The sequence below is a fragment of the Xyrauchen texanus genome, chromosome 49, assembly GCF_025860055.1.
Source record: "Xyrauchen texanus isolate HMW12.3.18 chromosome 49, RBS_HiC_50CHRs, whole genome shotgun sequence".
In the NCBI taxonomy this organism is placed as follows: Eukaryota; Metazoa; Chordata; class Actinopteri; order Cypriniformes; family Catostomidae; genus Xyrauchen; species Xyrauchen texanus.
The window spans coordinates 22,552,374-22,568,259 of record NC_068324.1 but is presented as its reverse complement, the minus strand read 5'-3'; positions in this window follow the sequence as shown (position 1 = coordinate 22,568,259).

Here is a 15,886-nt window from a genome sequence, read left to right as displayed (position 1 = left end):
TTCTGCACACTCGCGCGCAGATCTAAACACACGTGCAAGTTATTTTCTGCACACACAGAAATATTTCAAGGCTTTACAACAATCTATAGTCTTTTTAGCTTTAATGTTCCTTTCACCCTCCAATGCTTTAATATACTGACAAAGCTCAAACTTAAATTGTACAAAACTAGGTGTACTTTTTGACCAACGACATTTATGAATGTGATATTTCCCTAAAATTTAAACAAATTAAGAACAAAACATACCTTCTTTTCTAAAGGCCTATTGTAAAAAAATAAAATATTTTTGTCCTCCAAAGTAATATCAGATCCAGAAATCTCCTTAAAAAAGACCTTAAAATCACACCAGAACAATCTAGAGCAAATGCATTAAAAAAAAAAGATGACAAATACTCTCTTCATTAGAATGACAAAACACACATTTCAAATCAATATCTTTCTTAAATCTTTTCATAACCTGATTTACTGGATAAATACAATGAATAATTTTAAATTAAATCTCTCTAATCTTATTGATGACACAGTCTCTCCTGGAAACCATAAAAGCCTCCTCCCACTCAATGTCCTGGAAGCGTGAATTCCAGAAACTTTTAGCTGGCGGTACCCTAAAAGACCGACAGATCTCTCTAATGAAGTTATTGTTGCATTTTTTATCAACAATACTTTTACCATCCAATTTTAAGTTAAAATGAATAGTTACATTCAAATCAACAACACCAGCAACACGCAACAATTGAAGGAGTCCAGAAGGTATGGCATCAAAAACAACTGCGTAATCCTTTGCAGATATTGGAAGTTTTAATCTATCTAGAAATTCTCCATATGAAATTAAGTGACCATCATGGCGAAGCAACTGTGTCACCAATAAAATATTATTTCTAAACCAATATTCATGAAAAGTGTTTTATTCTTATATTTAATATCTTTATTATTCCAAATCAAACATTTGTGGGGAGAGAAATTGTGTTTGTACACCAGCAACCAAGATAACAGAGCTTGTCTATGAAAGTTAGATAGTTTAATGGGGATTTTATTAATATCAATATTGCAACTGAGGAGAAACTTAATACCGCCAATTTTGTTAAAAACTAAATTTGGGATATAATACCACAATTTGTTATTAGATTTAATACAATTCTGAATCCATTTAATTTAAAAAAATAGTATTAGAAACATCTAGGTTACGGATGTAACCTCCTTTCCCTGATGGAGGGAACGAGACGTTGTGTCAGAGAAGCACCACTAGGGGTCTCACTTGAGCACCGAATATACCTCTGATCTATGAAAAAAGGCCAATGAGAAGTTGGCAGCTAGTATTTGCATACCCCGCCCCCGGACATATGGGTATAAAGGCGAGGAAATACTAGAGTTCATTCAGGATTTTTCTGAGGAGCCGGAAATGGTCCGGCCACTACAGCGGCTCGGCTCAGCGACGTGGCCGGGAAGACACAACGTCTCGTTCCCTCCATCAGGGAACGGAGGTTACATCCGTAACCTAGACGTTCCCCGTCTGTCGCTCTCTTCGACGTTGTGTCGGAGAAGCGACACTAGGTGTCCAATTTAAATCACGCCATGCGCTGAGCCCTGTACGTGTTCTGCTGACACAGGAGTGGGCAGGTGTTTTACGTGCCAAGACGACCAGCTGTATCAGACTGCACATACCCTTCCCCAATGCCCCAAAAAAGTTGTCGGAGTCCTTCTGGTTACCCTGCCAACCTGGGAACGGGCCAAGCCTGGCTGGGCCTCTTTTCTCTCTATGTTTCTCGCATAGATCAATAGACGGCTAGGGCCTTTACATGCATCGAGGGAAGGGGGTCTTACCCAATTTCCTATTCTTTCAGGGGGAAAAGACCCTGCGGAGACAACACCTACCCGGCGGGGAGGTAAAGTGGTGAATACATCACATGTGTTTTTAGGCGACACGTTGGAGTGGTGCGGTGGTAGATCCAGCCTCAGCGAGGGGGAGTTGCTACAACACTCTGGCTCTGGCTTGGTTGATCGTGTCTACGACGGTAGGTGGTAAACCAGCTAGATCTTCCACGTCCCGTCCAGGGACCAGACGTGGAGTTTCCAAAGGTCTGGATGCTGGATGCAGCTGTGTGCCAGTGCGTCTGCCCAAAGGGGAGCCTCTGTTCGGGCATACCAGAGTGGGCAATGGGAGGTCTCTCGGGAGGCAAACAGATCTACCTGGGCCCTGCCGAATTGTTCCCAAATCCAAAGGAGGAGACGACAGGCGAGTCGTGGCATGTGGCGGGAGCATATGCCGCCTTGGCGATTTATGTACGCTACCGCAGTGGTGCTGTCTGACCTGATTAGGACATGTTTGTCTCGAATTAATGGGAGAAACTTCCGCAGGGCAAATAAAACAGTCATCAACTCTAGGCAATTGATATGCCAGCGCAGCTGCGTGCCCTTTGCACACGGCGCCCCAACCTAATCTGGAGGAGTCGGTAGTGACCAGGACGTGTCGGGACACCTGCTGCAGGGGCACAGCTGCCCGTAGAAAGCAGAGGTCTGTCCATGGTTTGAGTGTCTGGGGGCAGGCGGTGGTGATTGTCACACGGTGCGTGCTGCGGCGCCATGCTCGTCTCGGGACTCGAGTCTGCTGAAGCGGTCTCATATGCATCAACCCCTGCGCCGTGGCTGCGGCGGAGGATGCTATATGCCCCAGGAGCCTCTGGAAGAGTTTTAGAGTTGTGGATGGTTCATGCTCTCACTGCGAGGGCATGACCATGACAACGTTGCGGTCACGGCTCGCTTCCAACTGAAAGCAAGCCACTCCAGTTGCTTGAATTTGGCGAGGCATTTCAGCACCGACTGCGCACGCTCCTTGGTGAGACGTGCGGACATTGAGACTGAGTCTAACTCCATGCCGAGAAAGGAGATGCTCTGAACCTGGGTGGGCTTGCTCTTTTCTCGGTTGACCTGAAGCCCCAAGCGGCTGAGGTGTTTGAGCACCTGGTCTCTGTGAGCGCACAGTAACTCTCGAGAGTGGGCCAGTATGAGCCAGTCGTCGAGGTAATTGAGTATGGGGATGCCGGCTTCTCAAGGTAAGTGGTTTCTACAGCCCTTACTTCATTGTACCCAAGACAGTTGGTGGCTTATGACCGATCTTGGAGCTCTGCGGGCTCTGCGCAAACTCCTGTTCAAAATGGCCCACAGGTACACAGCGATTCCCCCGGTGGATAGGGCTGTTGCGCTCCACTTATGCCCTGGAAACCCTACCACCTGGCGGGGTCGCCCTGTACTCCCTTCCAAGGCCTGTAGGACAACATCCTCGCTGACAGCGAAGGCCTACAGCCCTGCCGGACATGCCGCTTCCACCCTGCAGCTTGGGTGTGCTGGCCGGAAGGCGGGAGCCCAAGGGAGTCATCCGCGTCAGACGGCGCATTCTCCGATGCAGCGGCGAGCTCATTTGCGGGGGGTACCTGACAGAGCTGCACCCGCTGCCATCCCCAGATTGCTTCCAGCACTACTTGCACCGTCCTCAATCCCGTGGGAATAAGGAGCAATGTGGGGGGCGGCTGGAGTGGCTTGTTTCTGGTTGAAAGCGAGCCGCAACTAAAATGTTGTCATGGTCACGCCCTCGCAGTGAGAGCATGAACCATCCACAAACGCAGCCTCGGTGTGATTGTTACCCAGACACACGAGACAACGCCGGTGGCCGTCTGAAGCGGAGAGCACTCTACCGCATCCTGGAAATACACAGGGGTGGAATGGCAATGTTATTTCCATATCCAATGTTATTTCCCTTTCACAAAATTGTTTTTTGTCTTCGTCTATTATAGTAGAATTTATTTTAATATTATCCAAGAAAGATTTTGCATCTCCAATGCCTTCATCTTTTGTGTATAACTTTTTATAAAAGCTTGTTACAAATTGAGCGATCTCATTTAAATCTGTTGAAACTTTAGCATTAAAGTCTCTTTAAAAAAAATATTTTGAGTTCTTTTCTCCTTCTTCCAACCATTTACGCCTTGACCTCACAAATGCTCCTTTAGCTTTATTCTCAAATATTTGATCCAATTCTAATTGTAATATAACTAAGATGTCTTTATCTATCTGAGACAAATTATGTTTTCCATATATAAAAATAATATGTTTAATGATGGAATCCTCTTTAACCCTTCTGTCTTTGGCAATTTATTTTCCAAATCTAATAGCAAATGTTCTTAGTGAATACTTCATAAATTCCCAATGCTTCCCATACATTTTTGAATAATTTTCCTTACTATAAAAATCTGTTATAATATCTTTAACAACTTTTTGAAATTGTTCATTTTCAAGGATAACTTCCAATAATTAAACCCAGATCTATTTTCAGCTAAACTATCAAAACTAATCATAACATTAATCATTTTATGATCAGTAAGAATGGAAGTGTTATGATCCCTTGTTGTCTGCCCCGTGTTTTCCGTTTCACTCGTCACTGATCACATTCCATGTCACGTTTTCCTTGTTGTCCTCCCCGTGTTTCACTGTCCTTGTAACACTATATTTCCCATCATTCCCGGCCCTCACTGCCAGACTGCATTATTGTCCACACCTGATTGTTATTTTGTCATCATCGTGTCTGGTTATATAAACCCCGCTGTTTCCCCCTTCCTTTGTCAATCGTTATCGTTTCATGTTCGCTGTTAATGTTCACCCTGATGTTCTTTTGCCCTTCGTGGATGTTTTTTTTTTCAATCTGAGTTCTTCTGATGTTATTTTGTGTTTGAATTTGACTTTTTCCCATCGTGGACTTTTCGTTTGTTCCTTTGTTTGTTTATTTTGTTTGTTTAAACTTGTTAATAAAAACCCGCGTTTGGATCCAAACCTTCTCCTGCATCCCACACGCAAAACAGAACGATTGATCAAACAATGGATCCAGCTGTTCAACGAGCCAACTATGAACTGCTCTGTTTGAAACAGGAGGACCGACCTGTGGAAGACCACATTTACGACTTCCTCGAGCTGCCGCACAACTCAGACTTCGTGGTCTTCTTCAGGGGCAATTTGAACACTTCGCTGAAGGAGCGGTTACCACAGGCGACGCGAGGCTGGACTCTCCGCAACTTCCTGGAGGCAACGTTGCGGGTCTGCGGCTTGCCGTTAACCGTGGGCGTTGCTGAGGAGGACCCTGTCTCTCCTCCCTCAGTGGTGACTCTCCAGTCGTCCATGGCGCTTCCTGTCACGCCAGCCCAATCTGTCAGCAAGCTCACCCCCACACCAGTCACTTTCCATGAGCCAGCGCGGTCCACTTCGTCTGCCCGGAGGAGGAAGAGAAGACGGGCTTCAGCCTCCAGGACCACGCCTGCCACGGTCAGCAAGCCTGAGCCCACGTCAGCCACGGTCTGCGAGCCTGAGCCCACGCCTGCCCCAGTCTGTGAGCCTGAGCCCACGCCTGCCCCGGTCTGCGAGCCTGAGCCCACGTCAGCCACGGTCAACGAGCCTGGGTCCACGTCAGCCACGGTCAATGAGCCTGGGTCCACGTCAGCCATGGTCAACGAGCCTGGGTCCACGTCAGCTACGGTCAGCGAGCCTGACGCCACGCCAACCACGCACAGCATTCCAGCGTCGCCAGTCTCACCCGCCCGGAGAAAGAGGAGAAGGGGAAAATCCTCTGCTCTCCGACCTCCGCCTCCCGCAGCTCCGTCCCCGGAACCCCTCGTGGCTCTAACCCCAGTGTCCAGCGGACCCAAGCTCATACATACCATGGCTAAAGAGCCAGCGCCTGTAGCCTCGACCGTCCCTGAGCCAGCACCTGTAGCCTCGACCGTCCCTGAGCCTGCGCCTGTAGCCTCGACCGTCCCAGAGCCAGCGCCTGTAGCCTCGACCGTCCCAGAGCCAGCGCCTGTAGCCATGACCGTCCAAGAGCCAGCGCCAGTAGCCATGACCGTCCAAGAGCCAGCGCCCCTCGAGCCTTCCAGGGCTCCACCTCTCAAGTCTCTCAAGTCTTCCAGGGCTCCTCCTCCCGAGCCTTCCAGGGCTCCGCCTCTCAAGTCTCTCGAGCCTCCCAGGGCTCCTCTCAGGCCTCCTAGGGCTCCGCCTCTCAAGTTTCTCAAGTCTCTCGAGCCTCCCAGGGCTCCTCTTCCCGAGCCTCCCAGGGCTCCGCCTCTCAAGTCTCTCGAGTCTTCCAGGGCTCCTCTTCCCGAGCCTCCCAGGGCTCCCCCTCTCAAGTCTCTCGAGTCTTCCAGGGCTCCTCTTCCCGAGCCTCCCAGGGCTCCACCTCTCAAGTCTCTCGAGCCTCCCAGGGCTCCTCTCGGTCCTCCCAGGGCTCTGCCTCTCAAGTCTCTCGAGTCTTCCAGGGCTCCTCCTCCCGAGCCTTCCAGGGCTCCGCCTCTCAAGTCTCTCAAGTCTCTCGAGCCTCCCAGGGCTCCTCCTCCCAAGCCTTCCAGGGCTCCGCCTCTCAAGTCTCTCGAGCCTCCCAGGGCTCCTCTCGGGCCTCCTAGGGCTCCGCCTCTCAAGTCTCCCAAGTCTTCCAGGGCTCCTCCTCCCGAGCCTCCTAGGGCTCCGCCTCTCAAGTCTCTCGAGCCTCCCAGGGCTCCGCCTCTCAAGTCTCTCGAGTCTTCCAGGGCTCCTCTTCCCGAGCCTTCTAGGGCTCCGCCTCTCAAGTCTCTCGAGCCTCCCAGGGCTCCTCTCGGGCCTCCTAGGGCTCCGCCTCTCAAGTCTCCCAAGTCTTCCAGGGCTCCTCCTCCCGAGCCTCCTAGGGCTCCGCCTCTCAAGTCTCTCGAGCCTCCCAGGGCTCCGCCTCTCAAGTCTCTCGAGTCTTCCAGGGCTCCTCTTCCCGAGCCTCCCAGGGCTCCACCTCTCAAGTCTCTCGAGTCTTCCAGGGCTCCTCTTCCCGAGCCTCCCAGGGCTCCACCTCTCAAGTCTCTCGAGCCTCCCAGGGCTCCTCTCGGGCCTCCCAGGGCTCCGCCTCTCAAGTCTCTCGAGTCTTCCAGGGCTCCTCCTCCCGAGCCTTCCAGGGCTCCGCCTCTCAAGTCTCTCAAGTCTCTCGAGCCTCCCAGGGCTCCTCCTCCCGAGCCTTCCAGGGCTCCGCCTCTCAAGTCTCTCGAGCCTCCCAGGGCTCCTCTCGGGCCTCCTAGGGCTCTGCCTCTCAAGTCTCCCAAGTCTTCCAGGGCTCCTCCTCCCGAGCCTTCCAGGGCTCCGCCTCTCAAGTCTCTCAAGTCTCTCGAGTCTTCCTTGGCTCCTCCTCCCGAGCCTTCCAGGGCTCTGCCTCTCAAGTCTCTCGAGCCTCCCAGGGCTCCTCTCGGGCCTCCTAGGGCTCCGCCTCTCAAGTCTCTCGAGCCTCCCAGGGCTCCGCCTCTCAGGTATCTCGAGCCTCCCAGGGCTCCGCCTCTCAGGTCTCTCGAGCCTCCCAGGGCTCTGCCTCTCAAGTCTCTCGAGCCTCCCAGGGCTCCGCCTCTCGAGTCTCTCGAGCCACCCACAGCTCCGTCAACCACGGCTCCGCCCCCGGAGCCTCCCTCGGCCCTGCCTACTGAGCCTTCTATGGTTCCACCAACCACGGCTCCGCCTCCGGAGTCTCCCGAGCCTCTCCCAGCTCCGCCTCCGAAGCCTCCCTCGGCTCCGCCTTCAGAGCCTCCTGCAGCTCCTGAGCCTCCCTCGGCTCCACCTCCAGTCGCTCCCACAGCTCCGCCTTCTGAGCCTTCTACGCCATCACCTCCCTTGGCCCTGCCTCCCGAGCCTCCCTCGGCTCCGCCTCCCAAGCCTCCCTCTGCTCTGCCTCCCGAGCCTCCCTCGGCTCCGCCTCCCAAACCTTCTACGGCTCCGCCTACGCCTTCAACGGCGCTGCCTCCCAAGCCTTCTACGGCTCCGCCTCCGAAGTCCTCCTTGGCTCCGCCCACCACGGTTCCGCCTCTTGACCCACCCAAGGCTCTGCCTGCCTCTGCTCCGCCCCCAGGGTCTCCTGCGGCCTTGCCTACGCCTCCTTCGGTGCCGCCACCCAAGTCTTCGACTGCTCCGCCTCAGAAGTCATCCTTGGCTCCGTCAGCTCCCCCAGTGGCCACTCCTCCTCCCAGGCCCCCTGAACCGGCCCTTGCTCTATGGCCACCTCCTAGGCCACCTAAACCTGTCCCTGCCTTGTGGCCACCTCCCTGGCCTCCCTACCCGGTGGACGCCCCCCAGGCCACCTGACCCGGTCCCCGTCTCATACCCCCATGGACTGCCTATCGGCCCTCTCGGCCTCCCTGGTCTGCCTGTCCGTCCCTCTTGCCTCCATGGACTGCCTAATTGCCCCTTGTGCCTCCTTGGTCTGTCTTTGTGTCCCTTGTGCCCCCTTTGGTCTGTCTGATCTCCCCCTCTTCTAGACCCTCTCTCCTGGAACATTTTGTTTTTGTTATTTTTGTGTTTCCTAAGACCGTCTGGAATCCGGTCCTTTTGAGGGGGGGCTATGTTATGATCCCTTGTTGTCTGCCCCGTGTTTTCCATTTCACTCGTCACTGATCATATTCCATGTCACGTTTTCCTTGTTGTCCTCCCCGTGTTTCACTGTCCTTGTAAAACTACATTTCCCATCATCGCCGGCCCTCACTGCCAGCACTGCGTTATTGTCCACACTTGATTGTTATTTTGTCATCATCGTGTCTGGTTATTTAAACCCCGCTGTTTCCCCCTTCCTTTGTCAATCATTATTGTTTCATGTTCGCTGTTAATGTTCACCCTGATGTTCTTTTGCCCTTCGTGGATGTTTTTTCAATCTGAGTTCTTCTGATGTTATTTTGTGTTTGAATTTGACTTTTTCCCATCGTGGACTTTTCGTTTGTTCCTGTGTTTGTTAAATTTGTTTGTTTAAACTTGTTAATAAAAATCTGCGTTTGGATCCAAACCTCCCGTCTGCCTTCTCCTGCATCCCACACGCATAACAGGAAGGTATTATATCAATCTTTTTAGCTTTATGTGCCAATTCTTTAGACAATAGCCAAAAATAAATTCTGGATTGTCTGGAACCATCCTTATTACTCCATGTAAACTCAACTTTACCAGGATTCCTATTTCTCCATTCATCAAGACAGTTAAGATGCACAAATAAATCATTAATATAAGAAAAATAACCATACTGTCTAACATATCATGGAGGAAGACAGTCCAATAAGGGATCACTGATGGTGTTCCAGTCTCCACCCCAAACCAAATTAGCATTAGAAAAAGTTAACAACATTTCTGAAATCTCCTCTTCAAAACTCTGCAATAAAGTTTGATTCTCAGCTTTGTTATTATAACCATAAATGTTTCCTAAAATAATAATATTATTTTCTATCTCAGCTACTAAAATGATCCATCTTCCAGCTGAGTGTACATTACTTTTAAGTACTTTCCCCTTAAACATTCCTCTTAAAATCGCAACACCTGCAGAGTTACTGCTTCCATATGACAGCCAAAAAACATCATCTCCCCATTGAGTTCTCCAGAATTTGTAGTGAGATCCTAATGCATGAGTCTCTTGCAAAAAATTCAAGTCAGCCTTGAATCTCTTAAGATATATAAAAAATATATATATTTTTTTAACATATCACGAATACCCCTTACATTATACGAATATAAACATAATGACATTACGTAGAGAAAAACAAGCAGCAAAAAAAGAAGAAAAAAAACATATCAAACGCCATAGAACAGCGTAACTGACCAAAAAGTCCTGTGTGTATATTTAAAGAAGTCAATCAATGAAATGTGAGACCTAATAAATGTTGTTTACCTTAGAGTCCAATTCTCATAAATAAAGTCCCATACAGGAGCTTCAAGGTGAATATCTCAAACAAAGATAAAATGTTTAACAAACATGTATAGCGTAGAGAGCAGCTATTGCTCACTATACTCAAATTTCTTTTCCATCGATTATTGCTTTAGCTCCAACATAAAATGCTCTTTTCCCTTCTTTACGTGCAGCATCGATTTGGGGCCATAATTTGTTATGAGCCTCCTTATCTTTTGTCGTTAGGTCTTCCCCAAACCGCAGCTTTCTCGATTTCAAATATTCCGATATTCTAGCGTCCTTCCTAATGAGATCTCTTGTTGGCCTGGCTACGAACCTGATGATAACTGGTCGAATCTTCTCCGCACTCTTCCTACCAACTCTGTGGCTAACATCAATGTGCTGTTGACAGGTCTCCTAGTTTTCTGGGATAACAGAGCGGCAGATTTCAACCACCCGTGCTTTAACTTCCTCGCCTTGCTGTTCTGCCAATCCATACAGCCTCAAGTTCCTCCAGTTCCGTTATCCGTTTCTGATGGTCTTCAGCCATTGTTTTCATATTAGAGATGTCTGCCTTTACATCCTTCAATTCTTGAAAAATAAATTCTGTAGCCTCCTTCAAAGCATTAACACACTCTCGGTTTTGCTTTATTTCTTGATTAAGATCAGCAGTATTCTGATTCATCTTCTCCATTAATATCTTGACGATATTATCTTGTACCTCCCTGAGTATGGGTTCAGTCCGACTTCTCTTCGAGTCCGGAGTACAAGGCTCAGATTCAGGCAGGGGTATGAGACTTGTATTATCACTTTTACGTGCATATGAGTGCACGTCCATCTGATCAGGAGACACCTTTACGTGCCCAGGCGGTGCTTTATCTTTGCAGGTCTCTTCTCCGCCATTACATAAATTAATATAGAAAATATAGAAGGGAATTCGAAGCGTAAGACTGTTTCCTTGCTACGTGTCAAAAATTAACACTGCACACCATTAAACGATGAAAGTTATCGTTGTTCATATGGCGTAAAAAGAAAATTACTCTATAAGCAGAAAAAACACGTGAGTCTCGGTCGCCATCTTGGCCGAAGTTCCCCCAGCTGAAATCTTTACGCACACAAGTCGGTTTTGACACTCAGGGGCAGGGCCCAATCCTTTCTGTTAACAAATGCTATTTTCTGCTGACCAAATCCTGTATTGATTGGCTGCATCTCTTCAAATCTCTCGTGATTGGCTGTTGTTGGATGAGAACAGACAGAAATTAGGAAGATTGGGAATCGGATAATGCAGACAGTAAAGAGGTTATGGTTTCTTTCTAAATTCCTCCTTAATTTCTTGTAGCTGTAAGATGTTTTATGTGTATATACAGTGAGGAAAATAAGTATTTGAACACCCTGCTATTTTGCAAGTTCTCCCACTTGGAAATCATGGAGGGGTCTGAAATTGTCATCGTAGGTGCATGTCCACTGTGAGAGACAAAATCTAAAAAAAAATCCAGAAATCACAATGTATAATTTTTTAACTATTTATTTGTATGATACAGCTGCAAATAAGTATTTGAACACCTGAGAAAATCAATGTTAATATTTGGTACAGTAGCCTTTGTTTGCAATTACAGAGGTCAAACGTTTCCTGTAGTTTTTCACCAGGTTTGCACACACTGCAGGAGGGATTTTGGCCCACTCCTCCACACAGATCTTCTCTAGATCAGTCAGGTTTCTGGGCTGTCGCTGAGAAACACTGAGTTTGAGCTCCCTCCAAAGATTCTCTATTGGGTTTAGGTCTGGAGACTGGCTAGGCCACGCCAGAACCTTGATATGCTTCTTACAGAGCCACTCCTTGGTTATCCTGGCTGTGTGCTTTGGGTCATTGTCATGTTGGAAGACCCAGCCTCGACCCATCTTCAATGCTCTAACTGAGGGAATCAGGTTGTTCCCCAAAATCACGCAATACATGGCCCCGGTCATCCTCTCCTTAATACAGTGCAGTCAGCCCTGTCCCATGTGCAGAAAAACACCCCCAAAGCATGATGCTACCACCCCCTGCTTCACAGTAGGGATGGTGTTCTTGGGTTGGTACTCATCATTCTTCTTCCTCCAAACACGGTTAGTGGAATTATGACCAAAAAGTTATATTTTGGTCTCATCTGACCACATGACTTTCTCCCATGACTCCTCTGGATCATCCAAATGGTCATTGGCAAACTTAAGACGGGCCTTGACATGTGCTGGTTTAAGCAGGGGTACCTTCCGTGCCATGCATGATTTCAAACCATGACGTCTTAGTGTATTACCAACAGTAACCTTGGAAACGGTGGTCCCAGCTCTTTTCAGGTCATTGACCAGCTCCTCCCGTGTAGTTCTGGGCTGATTTCTCACCTTTCTTAGGATCATTGAGACCCCACGAGGTGAGATCTTGCATGGAGCCCCAGTCCGAGGGAGATTGACAGTCATGTTTAGCTTCTTCCATTTTCTAATGATTGCTCCAACAGTGGACCTTTTTTCACCAAGCTGCTTGGCAATTTCCCGTAGCCCTTTCCAGCCTTATGGAGGTGTACAATTTTGTCTCTAGTGTCTTTGGACAGCTCTTTGGTCTTGGCCATGTTAGTAGTTGGATTCTTACTGATTGTATGGGGTGGACAGGTGTCTTTATGCAGCTAACGACCTCAAACAGGTGCATCTAATTTAGGATAATAAATGGAGTGGAGGTGGACATTTTAAAGGCAGACTAACAGGTCTTTGAGGGTCAGAATTCTAGCTGATAGACAGGTGTTCAAATACTTATTTGCAGCTGTATCATACAAATAAATAGTTAAAAAATCATATATTGTGATTTCTGGATTTTTTTTTTTAATTATGTCTCTCACAGTGGACATGCACCTCACGATGACAATTTCAGACCCCTCCATGATTTCCAAGTGGGAGAACTTGCAAAATAGCAGGGTGTTCAAATACTTATTTTCCTCACTGTATATATATATATATATATATATATATATATATATATATATGAGAGGCAAGATGACACTAGCTGCGTTGGAATAAAACGAGAGCGCATCTATCCGAAGTGTGATAACAGACATGAAAGAAGTGCCGGATGAGCGGTCATTATAAAGCCTGGCTACTGACGACGATCATTATCGGTCATATAATGTTGCAACTGACAAATCAGAATCAAACATTTCAGAGAGACATTCCTGTAATAATATTATATTTTATGTACACTTGATTTCCTAACCTGGCCATATTCTGCTCCACCTGCTGTGCTTTCCCAGCCCCAAGGGTCCTAGGGCCTGAATGGCTTCCTCTCTGAGCCTGCATTTCATCTACATTCATGTAGAGGCTGATGAGTAGTGGATGGCCCTTGCAGTACAACACTAACAAGCTGGGAATTATCTGACATGTAGCTATCTACACTTACCATTTTGTGAAACACTAACATTCCCTTCATCATTAACGTTAGATGGATAGATATGGATAGATAGGGTACCTCTCAACAGGTTCACTAAACGCCTTGCTGCGTTCTATATTTCCACCTATTTTCAGTTATTATCAAATACAGAAAACACACACACACACACACACATATATATTAGGGATGCACCGAAATGAAAATTCTGGGCCGAAACCGAAACCGAAAATCCAGGATGCACTTGGCCAAAAACCGAAACCGAAATTTTTACCTATTTAAAAAAAAAAGAAAAAAAAAAGGTGTGTATAATTGTATTAATTTTATACTTTTTCATTAATTTCATGAATTTAATGAATCGGAATTGAAAAACTACAAACCAATAAAATAAATCACACTTTTATTGAAAGTAACACCAAAATTGGACAAAAAATATATTAAAACTATATTAAATATTCTTCTTTCAGTTCTGTAGAAATCTAATTTTACAGATTTTATTAACAATTATCCAAATAATGTAAAGTTTTAGAAAACTATTATATGAAAAACAACAGTCAAGTAATGAACTTAGCTACCATCTTTCAAAAAGTTTAAATATGCAACAGTAATTTTTATTAAAACAACAGGCAGAACACAGAATGGCAGAGGGCCTCTATTCCACTGATCTATATATAACTATAATATATAATTATATATATAGATCAGTGCTCTATTCTGTTTATGTACACGTATGTACACTTTAAGTGAAAATTATTGTGGAAAACAACAGTGCAAAACAGCAGTAATTGAACTAAATCCAACCTCAACTGTAAACGACAGATGTATCCTCGAGTGAAGAACAAGTGTAATGTAATTGCTGTACACATCATATTGGACCGCTTTCTATTTAAGTACAAGTGAAAGGTTTCTCTTCAAGAACAAAAATTGCTAAACTTTCTGACAGTCTCTCCTGTCTGAAAGCTCATCAAGAACATGAGATGCTGCACTGAACAGTCTCTCACTCTCTGTGCTGGTGCTTGGGCAGATAAAATACCTGTGCGCAATCCGCGCAAGCAAAGGAAAGCGGTCTTTTGTTTATGCTAGCGTAGTCAAGGGGATTGTCGCTTCTGGCGTAGTTCCGCTAGATACGCCTCAAGTTGTGGTGTAGCTGCGCTAGTTGTGACACTTTCCTGTAGAATCTCTTGCTGTACTCTGTATATATATATATATATATATATATATATATATATATATATCTTGACATTTCTGCTGAATAAACACTGAACTTTGAAGAAGTTCCACACCGCTGACATGATCAGCCTTTGTTTGGTAGCACTGTGATAAGGGCTAGATCGATCCAGAGTGAAATCAGAGCACTGAGGGGCGGAGCGAGGAGGTATTTTCGGCTCATATTTTCGGCCTTTTTTCTCTTTCGGCCAAAAACCGAAAGTGCCATTTTCGGCCGAAAATTTCGGTACATCTATAATATATATATATATATATATATATATATATATATATATATATATATATATATATATATATATATATAAACGCACAAAACATCTTACAGCTACAAGAAATTAAATAACCTCTTTACTGTCTACCATCATCCGATTCCCAATCTTCCCAGTTCCCTCCTTTGGAAAAATAGAGATTTTTTTTTTTTTTTTTAAGTAATACCCCCTTGTTGTTTGCTTTTTGTTGTTCAGTATTGTGTAGGGGACACCTTTATTTTATTTACACTGACAATAATTGCATTGTTCCTATTGATGTATATTTCTTATTTCTCCCCTACGTGAGTTTTGTATGTTTTTCTTGTCAATAAAAAAAAACAAGAAAAACAAGTCTGTCCTCGTCCAACAGCCAATCATGAGAGATTCGAAGAGATGCAGCCAATCAATACAGGATTTGGTCAGCAGCCAATAGCATTTGTTAACAGAAAGGATAGGGCCCCACCCATGAGTGTCAAAACCGACTTGTGTGTGTAAAGATTTCAGCTGCGCGTGTGTGTACAGATCTGCGCACGCGTGTTCAGATCATTTTTTGTTATTTCTGCTTGCGACTTGTTAATTTGTGTGCACAATCATATTTTTTGTGCTCGAGTTTGGGATTTGCAAGTTCTGCAGGTTTACATTTTATGTGCGAACTGTGTCATGGTGCTCACAATGTTGTAATTCACTTGCACGCTGTGTTTATGCGCTTGCGCTGTTTTGTCCAACATTTAACGCCATACAACATGCACAATCTCCCAGTGAACTTGAACAGCGTATTGAACAGCGTATAAATACGAGCACTTGCAGTAAGTGCATGTGGAATAATTAATGCTTCTCAACAACTTCTCTGGTGATGTGGAATAATGAAGGCCTCTTTTAAACTTCTTTTGTACGGGTAGCTGCAGCTGCTCCCTGTTCTAAAGACGTTCTTAGGAATCTGTTTCTTTTCTCTACTCTCATGTTTCACACGTAGCTCAAACATGTATGTCACCCCCATATAAGGTAAATAACTATTTCATTGGTGGGGGTCCAGTGGAATGTGGTTTTTCTGGACCATATAACAGAATGCTGAAACAATAAACGTTGAAGAGGGATTTCATACCATTGAGTTGTCTGTGTCATTTCTTTCTTCCCTCAGCTGAGCCGTATCGAGACGGGGATTGCAGATCAACAAATAAATTAAATACATTGGATGACAAAATTATCTAACAGTTTGTGGGCTCGTCGGGATTTCTCCAGACAGGTAAGACTGATTTAAGTATCAGGTATTCCTGTCTGATGAGAGATTGAATAAAACTTAGTTTAATTTGGCTCGATATTTCTCCGTTAA